We start from the raw sequence: 15,964 nt of genomic DNA, 5'->3' as shown, positions 1-15,964 counted from the left end.
GTGTGTGTGTTTGTGTGTGTGTATGTGCTTGTGTGTGTGTGTTTCACTACCCTTGTCACCACTGTCGGTCCTCGACCATTACACTTATATTTGACTTGTCTCGAGGCCCCTTGCCTTCGTTACGTGAGTTTTACTAAATGTTCAAGTTCTTCTTATGCAGTAGGCCCTATGCCTAGTTCTCTCGACCTTTGGGTTAATAAAAGGGTGGTGAATTTCTTGCTTGTTAAACTAACGGACTACACGCAGAGAGAGCCCACCGGTTCTCTACAATACTTCAGAGCACCTTCGTTCAGACGTCACTTTTTATTCGTCCAATAGTCTTTTACGTTTCAACACAAGTGACACACCTTAAGTGCGTGTCTTTTCCTTTTAAAGCCAATAGTATTACTCTACATACCCATTTACCTCCAATCCGAGAAGCTGTTACAGTCCTTCCAGAATTATTGCTGCATAAGCAAAAGCATAGAAGCAAAAACATGACGTCATTGCGCAAGTGGTATGTCTTCACGGAGGTGGTCTGCAGCTAACACAGTTTAGATTACATCAGCGATTATAAAGCAGTCACCTCCGTCGGTGTGTTTACATAGACAGAACGACGCCTTCCAATCTTTGTTTATAACAACAGTAGGCGTCGAATCTTGACTTGTTGACTCAGCATGTATTTCACCTGATTACCATTCGTACAACTACCGGCCTCTTACTGTGTGTCTGTGTGCGCTTGTGTGTGTATATACTTGTGTGTGTGTGCGTGTGTGTGTGTGTATGCATTCGTGTGTGTGTATCTGTGTGTGTATGTGTGCATATGTGTGTGTGTGTGTGTATCTGTGTGTGCTTGTGTGTGTATGTATTTGTGTGTGTGTATGTGTGCATATGTGTGTGTGTGTGTGTGTGTGTGTGTGCTTGTGTATGTATGTGTGTGTGCTTGTGTATGTACGTGTCTGTATATGTGTCATCCAGCCATTCATCTTCAAAATTGGCAAATGAACCAAATACGAGCATTTAGCCATCTCAGAAACAAAATGATGAAATGTCAGTGACAATTACCATCTCTTGGCGCGTTCCATTACGAGATGTCGGCGAAATATATATACATTTCAAATTTCAATTGTGATATACATCATGTCTGACGCCATTTCCGAGTAGCATTACTGCATACATTTGGTTCTGTCTGTCGTCAAGCGACGTCATCAACCCCCTTCCGTTCCGGGTGGTACCTTTTCTTTTATCTATTTTTTTTTTTCTAATTTCCGTGGTTCCCTGTCGTCAGTAATGAGTTAAAGCCTCTCTCGATTAACCCCTTCCTTTCCGGGTGACCGCCTTACCTGTTCTCAGGGCTCCGACGTGGGTAAGTGCCACCCCGGGTGGAGTCGAAAAGTCCCCCCCCCCCACACACACATACCACCGCTGCCACCACTTTCCACATCTGATGGTCACTATCCCGATTCACATGTACCATTCATCCACAAAACAACGTTTATACACATATAATTCATACACACAACTCATGATAAATAAATCATGCATTAAAACTACATTAGGGGGAATTTGCTTTATCTTCCTTTTACTAAAAGTGCAGCCCCCCCCCTTCCCCTCCCCTTGTCGGAGCCCTGGCTGTTCTCCCATCCACTGGGGTTATCACACTGGGCTATTCTTCCTCCAACCTCCGATTCATCGGCATTACCGACCACCTTAAGCACTTTTTCCGCCGTAAAATGGCTATTTTGTTTTCTCAACAATTTACATAGAATGTCATTTGATATGCTGAAGGATTTTTTTTACCCTCCAGCTTATCAGATTTCTTCCAGAAAGTTACGAGCTGCACATCTGTTCCAACAGTTGGAGGAAAAATAGCCCAGTGTGATAGCGTCCCCTTGATAGTGTTCTATTATTTCACCAGCAATAATGAGCGATTCTATCCAAGGTGAAAATACTATACTGAAGATAGATGTAAGGAGTGGAGATTTGCTTCTGATAATATATAGATTCTGCGTGACTCTGGAAGAAAGGGGTGCTCCCTTCGTAATGAAACTGTTAACGTTACCCCGGGGGAAGAGTTAACTGCTGTTATGACTAACTACATTAACCTAATGAGAGTTTTAACTAAACTAGTTAGCAGTGAGAGAGTCAAATTAAGAGTACTGTACCCAAACAGCCCAAGGCCTTGTTCACACTAGCGGTCTGAACCGTGCAGAAACCGCGGCGATACCACATAATCGAAGAAAAATTGCGCGGTTGTATGTGAACACCTCCACTGACTTACACTGTAATTGAACTGCTGCGGTTGAAACTGGTAGTGTGAACAGGGCCTAGGGGTCTTTTCTCTGATCTCGTTTTCTATTGCATCAATCAAACCGGTTGTGACACACCGTTTTCTATGAGAGCATTGCACATGTGTGCTGGGTTGGTCACTGATAACTGACCCATCGCTTTCGTCATCCAGTACTGTTATCGGAATACAATGTAATTACTGGAAAAAATATATATAATGTTGCGTAAAGTAAATTGTTGTTTTTTAATGTATGGAGAGTTTATGCTTTGCAATACTTTTAAGTAGGATTTATTGACAGGGATGAATGGGAAGCTTGCACAGGATTTAGCACTTTGTTTTTATATGATACCACATCATACTATATTATGATTTCATGATACTACTGTATATACTACATTGTACATTATATCATGCACACATTTACACACACACACGCACACACACACACACACACACACACACGCACACACACACACACACGCACACATGTATACGATACATACATACATACATACATATATGTAACGATATGTACATACATAATACACGCGCGCGAGCGCATACGTATATACATACATAAATACATATATATAGCTATATGTACATACATAATACACACACACACACACACATATATATACAATACATACATACATATATTCATCTTATCAATCACATTAACTTATTTCCATTTTAATTCCTCGCAAACACGAGGGGACCATTCAGTATCTGTTAACACACATATTTGCATAAACCAATCACTCATTCAACTAATCAGCCAATCGGAATGCACTCCTAACCTCTTTCATGATTTGCACGACTGCACCAATATCTGCCACGCTATTCCTACAAATATATCTACGTCCTCTATTCACCTTCTCTTTGGTCTTTCCTCTTCCGCGAATTTAAGGCCCTGTTCGTGCTAGCGGTTCAATTACAATGCAAGTCAATGGAGGCGTTCACACGCAACTGCGCAGTTTTTTCTTGACCATGCAGTACCGCCGCGGTTTCCGCGCGGTTCAAGCCACCACTGTGAACAGGGTCTAAACCCCCATAATATCTGTAATCAGTGTTTCTCGTCTAATTTCTCTCAGGTTTGAAATAATTCCCTTCTTTTTGGTTTCCTCCCTTTGTGGTAGAACGAACTGTGTAAACTGTGGAAGCTAAGTTGGGTCTTGTTTTTAGAGCTTTCGTCACTGTAACCTACTCGTACATTTCTCATCTCACTGAAGGCAAATCCTCCTTTTATGTCTACATTCTTATCCTGTCTAATACGTGCAGGTTTAGAAATAAATAGATAAATGTATAAACAATCAAACGAATAAATAAATAAATAGATAAATGTATAAACAATCAAACGAATAAATAAATAAATAGATAAATATATAGATGAACAGATAGATAAATGAATAAATAAATCAATAAACATGTATAAAATGAATATATAAATGATTAAATAAGTAAATGAATAAACAAATTAACATGCATAAAATAAATTAATATATAAATGATTAACTAAATAAATAAACAAGTAAATGAATAAATAAATAAACATGTATAAAATAAATGAATAGATAAATTGTTAAATAAATAGATAAATAACTAACTAAATAAATAAATAAATAAATATATAAATGAATAAATGAATGAACGAATAAACGAATGAATAAAAACATAAAAAAACTCCTTTAAGGAGTCTGGCATTTGCAAATCAACTTCGCCATGATTGTCAAAGCAAAGTGGAAAAGGAAACTTGAAATTGTTCTTGCTGCACCATCCCAGAGGAAATCGGAGGATTGAATTAGGGGATTGCCTGTCGAGCTTTGAAATGAGCCAAAAAAAAATTCCCAAGAATTTTACGGTCATATCCTGTCAGTGGGTTGGGTTGGGTTAGGTTAGGTTAGGTTAAGATAGGTCAGGTTAGGTCAAGTTAGGTTAATTTAAGTCAGGTTAGAATTAGGTTACAGTTAGGCTAGAGTTAGGCAAGAGTTAGGTTAGAGCTAAGTTAGAGTTAGGTTAGAGTTATGTTAGATTTATGTTAAGAGGTTACCTAAGGTCAGTTTAGGTCAATTAACAATAGATAACACAAAAGACCTTTAGGAGACTTTCAGGTCCATAACGAGACCAAACGCAGAAGAGAAAAAAATAATATACAAATAAACAAGCTTCACAAATTAGCAAAATAAATAGTTGACATACATGAGAACATATTGTTTATGTTTTTATCAAAGTGGAGCTCAAAGTTTGGAACTGTCTTCGCTTTCTTCGCTTCTGAGGGAACTTTATTCCGTCCACTAACTATGCTGAATTGGCGGTCGGAAGCGGTACCATTACATCCGTTTTTCCCAGCTTCTTCCGGCCCTAGAACCCCTGTAGTCAGGACTAAGCTTCCCAGTAGAATCCCCTAGAATTGATTTCAGGACCCCACGTTGTGAAAAGGTGCACTACATCATGTGTGCGCGCGCGTGTGTGTATGTGTGTGCGTGTGTGTATGTATGTGTGAGTACGTTTGTGAGTGTAGGTGTGTGCGTGTGTTTTTGCGAATGTGAGTGTATGTGTGTGAGTGTATATTTGAATATATGTGTGTGAGTGTATGTGAGTTAGTATATTTGAGAATGTGTGTAGTTATGCGTGTGCGAGTGTGAGTGTGAGTGTGTGTGTGTGTGTGTGTTTGTGTGTGATTCACCATGGTCTTGGATCACGTGTTGGACTCGTGATCTACAGCTATTTACCTCTTGGAAGAGAGCTTAGAGCTCATATATGTGTGTGCGTAGCCTTACACGCACACGCACACACACACACACATCTCGCCTATGAGAGTTGGAGTAACGACCCGCAACGCAGAGATACAGAAATTATTTCAGCCCTGGGCAGGATTCGAACCCGAACCGCCGTAGTGGCAACCGGGAACTCTAAACACTGCGCCTGGTGTCGTGCGCACGCGCGCGTGTATGTGTGTGTGTGTGTGTGTGCGTGCGCGTGTGTGTGTGTGTGTGTGTGTGTGTGCGCGCGTGTGCGTGTGTGGTACTACCGAATTAAACCCTATTCTTGCCTCTGTTGTGTTCGTCGTCGTCTGCCTTCGTTACATCTTACAACGCCGTTATTCATTCATGATCGTATGAGGTCACCAACAAGGTCATCCAAGTCACACGGACCGAAATGGATGTTCCTCATCCATATTCAACCACTGTATCTCTGTGGGAATCTGTTTGAGTCCAACATACTCTTGAATATACATGGACGCCGAAGATGACCGATTCTTGTATGCTTAGTTCGCGACCCATTCTGCCCTCGAAATATTCCGATTCAAGGTCGTTTCAATATTCGAAGCGGGGGAACGGTGTTATGTAACTCGTTTAAACTTGTAACGCTGTGTTACCGTTACATGCACGTTCTCATCTATTCTACCTTTCCCTCCCCACCCCACCCCCTCCTCTCTCTCTCTCTCTCTCTCTCTTGTGGTTTCCTGCCAAACATTTCTTATTTAGAAACCCAAGTGTTCCAATCCCTGTTCATTGCAGGTTTGGTAAAAGAGCAATTACTGGGTAATTAAGGCGATTGGCTGGCTATTAGTAATGTCATTTTCATGCTTCCCCAACCACTCCACCAGGGGAAAAACGTCTACATTATCCAAATACATGACTGAGCAAAAATGAATAGATAAATAAATAGATAAATAGATAATTAATAAAAAATCAATCAATAAATAACATGAAAAATAAAAAATATATAAATAGAAAAAATAGATAAACAAATTAATAAAATAATGAATAAACATATAAGTAAATAAATATAATTAGATAAATAAATAGATAAACGGATATAATAAAAAGGTAAAATAAAAAACAAAAGATTATCTTTACCCCATCAGCTGAATGAAATTGTCTGAATTAAACCGAAACATCACTGGTAAAAATAGGCAAAATGATATTAGCAACAATAACAATAATGATAATATTAATAGCAATAATAATAATAATAATAATAATAATAATGATAATAATAATAATGATAATAATAATAATGAATAAATAAAATGTAAATAATGAGTTACATCGTACTAACAATTTTCATGATACATTTTTTTCGTACATTATGACCTTGTTTCTCTGCACTTTATATTATTATGCAGACAGAATATAGCAGAGTGTAGTTACTTTTACTTTGCTGCGATCTGTACTTGACTTTTGTGACCCAGTTTCCTAATATCTTAGTTCCCTGAGGAACAAGTCCAATTTTGATTCTTGTTGGTTCTTCTAGATGTTCCCTCACCACCCCCCACCCCCCCAAAAAAAAAAAATCCACCTTTTATTCTTCGTCCAATTCCTTCAACTCCCAATCCACCTTTCTACAGTCGAAGTCTCCATGCAATCGTAAAGCTCCATTTCCTCTTGCCAACCTCTCCAGGTACACATTGTTTCCATTCCTTTTTAAACCCTTCACTCTTCTTCCATTCAACATTTATTGTGGCTACTGACAAGCGGCTTTATTCAGCCGACGGAAGCTCCCCTTCTGTAGCGAGAGGATAAAAGTATCATTGTGGACTTTATTGGCTTGTAAGAGGCCACCCTTGTCTACTTAAAGTCTCTTATTCTGAATATTTTTTTGATTCTGCAACTGTTGGGCTTTGCGTGCTCTGATTTGCACCTCTGGCGGCTCCTTGTCTTACAGTCATTCCTCCACTTTGTGTGTGTGTGTGTGTGTGTGTGTGTGTGTGTGTGTGTGTGTGTGTGTGTGTGCGTGAATATATATGGAACAGCTTGTTAAAATCTCGTTGTTATATTTACTTTGGACATAGATTGCTTAGCTGAAACACTGCTAATTCTAATAATCAATTACATTACTAATATAATAAATGAGTGACATACTCTGTACTCTAACATGTATCATTTTATGAATTATTTGATAAGGTGGTCAATTATATTAGGTGTAGCTATCACACAGTCAGTAGAATAATTATATTCATCGGCCACCTGGACAGTTTTCAATCGCCTAGATATTTAATCATGCATTTAATTGATCAGCTGGTTAGGCGGTTTTAAAGTTGGTTGCTTGGTTTGGTAATAGCTGATTTCTTAGTTGAATGATATATATTTTTACCAATTCATTGGTTGGTCGGTTCTCCCTCCGACATTCGCAGTACTTTATGTGCATTCTCAGCAACCCGAAGTTTCCGCGAAGGCTGGAAGACCAGGAATCCACGGATGCTGTCACAAACGAGGCGCCTGGTGGCACCTGGCATCCGAGTCGCAGTCGCCTATAAAACCGGAGCGGCGGGCGCGCCGAGGCTACTCGCGTCGTCTGTCTTGTTGGTACCGTGCAACGGCGTTTGTTTTCGCTCACATCAGTTGAAGTTTCCGAGAAAGAGAACTCAGTCGTTCTACCACCGCGTTGCTCCAGTGAGTGCTGGAGGTGATTCGGCTCCATCACCTACATATCATCATTACTCGTCTCCTTCGGAATTCATCAAAGGTAAGCGTGTGACATGATGAGCAGTTGCTAATGCCATTTAACCATCCTCTACTTAAAAAAAAAAAAAAGGCTCTTGTGATTTTTATCATTTTTCGCGAACAGAAAAAGAAATCCAGTGTTTTGTCTCTTGATAGAGCCACGAACGTAAAAGAATGGCGTGGAATGATAGTGTCTACATTCATGAATGTTATTACGAATTATAAGAGAGAATGATAACAAGATTCTTCGAGATGATATACCGTGCTGAAGGCCTCTCATTTTTGTGCTCAACTCTGAACACATGCACGCACACACGCACGCACACACACACACACACACACACACACACACACACACACACACACACACACACACACACACACACCAAAAGGCCCTTTCCTCCTTATAAGGGTGTAGCCTTGCCAAGATATACACCCTTGTGCTATTATGTATGTTCATACATATACATATATATAAACCTACAATATATACACAATCATGGTGCGCCAAGTTCTGAACAAAATAATATCATAAATACAAACAGAAGACTCAGAATGCAAGCATACACACACATATATATACACTGAATGTAATGTATATATGTAATTGTATGTGCGTGTGTGTCTGTATCCATGCATGTAAATGCAAACTGGCCATACATTGCGGTATTAACCTCATGAATAGAAGCGTCATTGTATTGCGGGTGACAGAGTACAACACTTGACAGACACTGAAGTCATGATTGGAAAAAAGGCAAACTCTCGAACATCACATCGGACTCACAGTAATGGATATAAATTGGACAAATTCAGGTTTAACAAGGAAACAGGCAAGAACTGGTTTACCAAGAGAGTGGTTAACGAATGGAATAGACTTAGTAACCTTGATGTAGTGAGCGCTGAAACTAATGGTTGTATTGAGAGAAGATTAGATAGCTTTATGGATAGGGCTGAAAGGTGGTAAGGGACATGGAACTGCCTAATGTAGGCCTTATGGTCTCTTGCAGTCTCCTCCATTGTTATGTTCTTATGGTACGGTAGTTGGAGGAGGACAATTCGACCTCAGGTAGGACAATGTGACCTCAAGCATGACAACTCGACCTTACACAGGGGGACAATTCAACCTCACGTAGGAGAATTCGACCTCACGTAGGGCAATTCGACCTCAAGTAGGACAATTATACCTCAATGGGGTACAATTTGACCTCAAATAGGACAAATCGATCACAAGTACGATAATTCGTACTGAAGTAGGACAATTCGCCCTCAAGTAGAACAATTTGTCTTCAAGCAGAACAATTCGCTTTCAAGTAAGACAATTCGTCCTTAAGTAACACAATTCGTCCTTATGTAGAACAATTCGTCCTCAAGTAGGACAATTTGACCTCAGGACAATTCGCCCTCAAGTAGGACAATTCGCCTTCAAGTAGGACAATTCACCTGGGACTCAGTTAGCACTACTCTCCGGTGACACGGTTACTTCTGCGACATTTTGCCCCAGATCCGAATAGAACTAACTGTAGAGGAAGTCTGGGGAAGGATGTTCTCATAGTCCGACATTATTTTTGATGAATAAATGGTGACGAATAAATGAATAATAAAAATAAACAGATCAATAGAAATAAGAAAATATAAGTAATTCAAGAAATTATTACCACTTTAATAAATCTATATATCAATAAATATGTTAGTAAATAATCGAATAGATTATATAAATGATAAATTAGGTAAATGTATACTAATTGGAAAAATCAAATACCAATAATACAATATATATATATATATATATATATATATATATATATATATATATATATATATATATATATATAAATAATATATACTAAAAATACGCAAAGTAGATCAAAGTGCAGCTGGTGTTGTTTCGTTGTCACATGATTTGGGACAGCCTGGGCTAGTTGCAATCACTGAGAACCATTGGGTATCGAGCTGAGACCTTTAAACTCACGTGGTGGGGACCAAACCGCACGCACCACAACCCAGACTCCTTAGACAGGACCAGACGATTTTATTCAGCTGTGGGGACGGATTCTGTCTGGGAGGATGTCCACATCAATGAGATATACGCCTTTTAGCCGATTGACACCCTTTACATATTTTATTCTAGTTAACGCCAGGCGATTTTATTCAGGTGAAGGGAACTGAGTGAAGCGACAGAGAACTCTTTCTCTCTTTCTCTCTCTTTTACTGTGATGAATTAAAATATTATTTGATTGGTCACCCCCCTTATAAGGTGGAAAAAAGCGATTGGTGTACACATACTGTACACACACATAATAGGTACATTCACCTACAGAATTTTCTAACCAAGCAATAATATATATCATCAAATATATGTTATGTATTGATTGAGTATAATCTGCGCATTTCATATTTGTTTTCAATGTAAAATCCGTGCATATTTGTACATATTATTTTGTATATTTGTATAACAAAGTGTACCTAATCATGTGTACATATATCATTTAAAAGTCGAAATATTTACACTGAACGTGTGTGTATATGTATGTACAATATTCGTGAAGAGCTGGAGTCCAGGAACATCGTATAGATGAAGTAAACAACAGGCTCGTCGAAATAAGTTTATTCCTACGTTTCGAACCATGTGCGGTGAAGACGAACTCCGGACAGGATTCGAAACGTAGGAATAAACTTATTTCGACGAGTCTAACATTTACTTTCTTTGTCTCTACATATGTGTGTACGTATATTACACACACACACACACACACACACACACACACACACACACACACACACACACACACACACACACACACACACACACACACACACACACACACACACACACATTATATATATATATATATATATATATACATATATATATATATACTGTATATATATATATATATATATACTGTATATATATATATATATACAATATGCACGTATGCATGTATGCACTTTGTACGCATGCACACAAGTATACTTGTATGTATGCACATATGTACATATGCACGTACATATTTGCGTATGTATACATGTGGGCATATACGTATATATATGTGCGTACATATACTGTACATGTACGCGTGCACTTATATACGAATGCATGTATATGCGTAGCGTATGCATGCATGTATATAAGTACGTACGCACGTATGTATATATGTTCACGTAAGTGTCTAGGCGCATGAATTCGTACATACGCACACAATCCTTTCATATACGGTCATAGCAATGAAATATGATAATATATATATATATATATATATATATGTATGCATGTATAATATAACATATGATAATATAATGATAATATATTCCGCTGTTACCCAGAGCGAAATCTATAAGTTTAAGAAATTCATGAAATGTGTTTGAAAGGAGAATATTCATGCTTTATATATATTCACATACGTGTGTGTGTGTGTGTGCGTATTCATGTGAATGTGTGTGTGTGTGTATGCATGTGAATGTGTGTATGTGCTTGTATGTACGTGTGTGTGTGTATGTATGTGTATGTGCTTGTATGTGTGTATTTATTTACTTAGTTGTATTTTACGGGAAGAGAGCTATGCTCGTAGTGGCCCGCTTTTCTATCTTTCTGCATCCAGTTTGTTCCTAAAGTCATGTATAGTCATGTGTGTGTATGTGTGCGTGTGTCTTTATATACATAAGCAAACTGGTGTGCATATTCTGAGAGATGTACTGTATTTTCTGACTGATGATTACACACTCCAATTCACACACATTCATCTCTCTCGCTCTCTTAAAATCTCTCTCTCTCTCTCTTTCTTCCTCATCCTCTCTCTCTCTCTCTCTCTCTCTCTCTCTCTCTCTCTCTCCAATTCACACACATTCACCTTTCTCACTCTCTTTTGCACTCTCTCTTTTCCTCCCCCTCTCTCTCTCTCTCTCTCATTTTTCTTTCTCTCTCTTCCTCATCCTCTCTCTCTCTCTCGCCCCTCCTACTCTCTTTCTTCCTGCTGCTTTCTCTCTCTCCCTTCCTCCATCTCCCTCTCTCCTTCCCTCCTTCTGTCTCTCCCTCCCTCCTTCTCTTCCTCCTCCTGTCTCTCGCTCTTCTTGCCTCCCTCCCGCCTTCTCTCCCTCCCTCCCTCCTCTTCTCTCCCTCCCTCCTTCTCTTCCTTCTTCTGTCTCTCTCTCTCTCTCCCATCTTTTCTCTATCCCTCTCTTTCTCTCTCCCTATCTCATCCCTCTCTCTTTCTTCAATCCCTTTTTCTCTATTTTCTCCTTCTCTCTTTATCTCTATTTTACTTTTGTCTTTTTTTTCTATATATCTTTTCATCAACTCATTTTCTTTCTATTTTTCTGTTTCTCTTTATGTCTCTCTTTTTTCTCCCCATCCCTTTCTTTCTCTTTTCTTCCTCTCCCTCTCCCTCTTTCCTCCCCCGTCTCTCTCTCTCTCTCTCAAACATACACACACACACACACACACACATTACTTCAAAAAGCAGCCTTGCAACATAATAGTGCATAACCAAACGGCCTTGACATCCGCCTAAACAACAACTCGTGGCTTCTGCACCGTTCCTCCCCTTTCCACTTCCTCTTCCACTCCCCTTACCATTCCCCCCATCTCACCCATTCCACGCACTCCTCAATCGCGTCTTCGTGTTTCGCGTCTCATTCTTCCCCGTTTTCGTTTTTCGCGCCTTTGTATTTTGTGTCTCAACCTTTCGCGAATCTGATTTCCCTGATATTGAAATGTTCGTCTCGCTTGTGATCTTCTTTCCTGATGCGTTGGAGTGTTGAAAACCTTTTTTCAGGTAAATCTAAAAGTCCAGTGGAACGTAGTAACAATTCGAAGTTTGCGAGTCTAAACAGAAAGAGCAAGCGAGGGATGTTAACATATATGTAACTGGGTCATTGAGAAGTTATATTTGTTGAAAATTTTGTACAGGATTCTAGGATCTCACACAAATTAAAAAAACACGCACACGCACACACACGGACACACACACAAACACACGGACACACACACACACAAACACACACATACATGGCGATACGTTTCCCTATTCGCGTTCTTCCGTTCCACAGTTCACACACACACACACACACACACACACACACACACACACACACACACACACACACACACACACACACATGCACACACACATACAGATACACATGCACACACATACACAGTTATTTCTGAAGGGCCCCAAAGTTATTTTTCTGGGCTTTGTGTTTGTCTGCGGTTGGATAACCACCCAAGTTTAGCCAGGCGAAGAGAAAGTGTGGTTGGGTAAAAGGAAGACCTCTTTGAACCCTCAAATACAGGAAGAAATAGACAGATATAGGACAAAGAAAAAGCGCGGAAGGACGTTACGTTATCCTGACGAAGAGGAAGAAGAGGAAGAGGATGTGGAAGAGGAAAAGGGGAACTGGGGTCGAGATAGAGGTGAATGGGTAGTCGGGCAGGGTGATGAGAATGAGGAAGAAGAGGGAGGTGAAGAGGAAAAGGAATAGGAGAAAAAAAGGGGAAAGGGTTAGAGATAGAAGTGAATGGGAAAGAGGGAAGGAGAAGAGGAGGAGGATGTATATATATATATATATATATATATATATATATTCAAAAAAGGTGACAAAAAGAAACCAAATAACTATAGGCCTATAAGTTTGACTTCAATCGTAGGAAAAAATAATGGAAACTATCATCAGAGATGCTATCGAACATCATTTAGAAAGTAACCGTTTGATAAATGATAGCCAGCATGGTTTCAGACGGAAACGTTCTTGCGTGACTAACTTACTCGAATTCTACAACACAGTTATATCGAATTATGACAAAAGAAACAATATATATTTAATATATCTAGACTTTGCAAAAGCTTTTGATACCGTCCCACACGAAAGACTACTTACTAAATTAGCTTTACACGGAATAAGTGGTAGCCTATTAAGTTGGACTAGTAATTGGTTGAATAGTCGAAAACAAAGAGTTGTTTTAAATGGAAAAACTTCTAGATGGGAAAATGTTACAAGTGGAGTTCCTCAGGGTTCCGTTCTTGGGCCACTTCTATTCATAGTATATATAAATCTATTCATAGTATATATAAATGATATAGACCATGGACTAAAATCTACTGTTTCCAAATTTGCTGATGATACAAAACTGTGCGGAATGGCAAATGATCACTTAAACCAATTAGATATTCAAGAAGATTTAGATAAATTACAGCAATGGTCTGAAAAGTGGCTAATGAAATTTAACACGAGTAAATGCAAGGTAATGCACATAGGTAAAAACAACAATAAGTACGATTACAAGTTATTTGGAAATTCGTTAACAAAAGTGGATAGTGAAAAAGATCTCGGCGTAATTATCAGTAACGACCTCAAATCATCCAAGCAGTGTATTTCAGCCTCTGAGAAAGCAAATAAGATTCTAGGACTGATTGCGCGATCTTTTGATTTCAAAAGTCCATCGCTCATTAACAAGCTATATAAATCGTTAGTTCGTCCACATTTGGAATATGCTGTTTCTGTATGGTCACCGAATTTCATTAAAGACATTGACAGACTGGAAAAAGTACAACGGCGAGCCACAAAACTGATTCCAAATATCAAAAATAAATCATACGAAAATCGACTAAAACATATGAATCTGTTTTCCCTAAAAAAGCGTAGACTCTGAGGTGACTTGATACAGGTCTTTAAGATTCTAAAGGGAATTGACAACATTAAAAGTGACAAAATTTTCACAATGAATGAGAATCAGACAAGAAACAATGGTCTCAAACTATCCGGAAATAGATTCAATTTGGAAGTAGGTAGAAACAACTTTGCCAACCGTGTAGTTAATGAATGGAATAAACTTCCTGCACAGGTAGTGCAATGTAGTTCAGTTCGAAGCTTTAAGATTCATTTAGATAAACACCTAAGCAAGATGCTGTAATGATTATAACTTATTTTATATTATTTGTTTTTGCTTTGTTATCATTTGTCTGTTTGATTTTCATTTATTATTAGTTATGTGTCAATTTATTATTATTTACTGTTTACCTGTTTGTCTGTTATTCAACTATACCTATGCATTTATTTATGTATTTTGTTTGTTGCATACATTATTATAGTTTTTTTTATAATTATTATTTTATTATTATTATGATTTTTTTTTCGCATCCGACCTAGATATGGACCAAAAGGTCTCCTATCGGCATGCTCCGCCTTTGTAATCCTTTGTATATATATATGTGTGTGTGTGTATGTGTGCGTTTGTGTGTATATGTTTATATATATATATAAACATATACATATATATATATGCATATATATATATGTATATATATACATATATATATATACATATATATATATATATATATATACATGTGTGTGTGTGTGTGTGTGTGTGTGTGTGTGTGTGTGTGTGTGTGTGTGTGTGTATGTATGATCCATGCCAGACCCTACAAAAGGACTGACATGGATTACGACCTCGTGGTTCGTCGAGGGCACTAGGCCTAGCTCACTCTCTATTCTAATTTCACCGAATCTTTATTATGGCGAGCTATTCGACATGTGAGTCATTGAGACAAATGGCTATCGTCTCTGCTTCATAATAATCAGTCGCTAGGGCAGAGATTCGACTCTTTGCGGTGAAGCTAATTTCCATTTATTTAAATGATACACAGGTGTCGGTTGGCTCGCCATAATAAAGACTCTGTGAAATTAGAATAGAAACTGAGCTAAGCCGAGTGCCCTCGGGGAACTACCAGGTCATGATCCAGGTCGTTCCTTTTGTAGGGTCTGGCATGGCTCAATGGCTATTGTCTCTGCTTCATAATAACCAGTAGCTAAGGCAGAGATTCGAATCTTGCGGTGGCCCTAATGCAAAAATATACGTTTATATACATGTATATATACATATATACATATGTATATGTGTATGTATATACATATATGTATATATATATATTTATATATACATATATGTATATACATATATGTATATATATGTGTATATATACATATGTATATACCTGTGTATATATATATGTATATAAATTTATACTATATATATATATATATATATATATATATATATATATATATATATATATATATATATATGTACATTCCTTTTCTTTTGATCAAAGTCCGTTTGAAGCGGTATGGCAAGCCTTTTTTCCCTTGGAAATGAAATGGTAAAATTAGATAAAACAGGATAATATAAATATTGATTACTTCTGTTGTCCCACCTTTCCCTCTCCACCACCATGATTCCACATAA

General features: G+C 38.2%; 1 protein-coding gene across 1 annotated transcript in view; it reads left to right on the top strand.

Moving 5' to 3' along the window:
* The first annotated feature begins 7,565 nt into the window (after positions 1–7,565).
* The window catches only part of LOC143038587 (GTP-binding protein Di-Ras1-like), a 31,284-nt gene continuing 22,885 nt past the window's right edge, over positions 7,566–15,964 (top strand). The window contains exon 1 of the mRNA XM_076207991.1: positions 7,566–7,741. The gene's annotated coding sequence lies outside the window, so the exon portion shown is untranslated. The remainder of the gene's footprint in view (positions 7,742–15,964) is intronic.

Source organism: Oratosquilla oratoria, chromosome 24, assembly GCF_046742065.1.
Source record: "Oratosquilla oratoria isolate Oo_2021 chromosome 24, ASM4674206v1, whole genome shotgun sequence".
Classification (NCBI taxonomy): Eukaryota; Metazoa; Arthropoda; class Malacostraca; order Stomatopoda; family Squillidae; genus Oratosquilla; species Oratosquilla oratoria.
The sequence above is the reverse complement of the archived record's forward strand: the minus strand, read 5'-3'. Positions and strand labels throughout refer to the sequence as shown.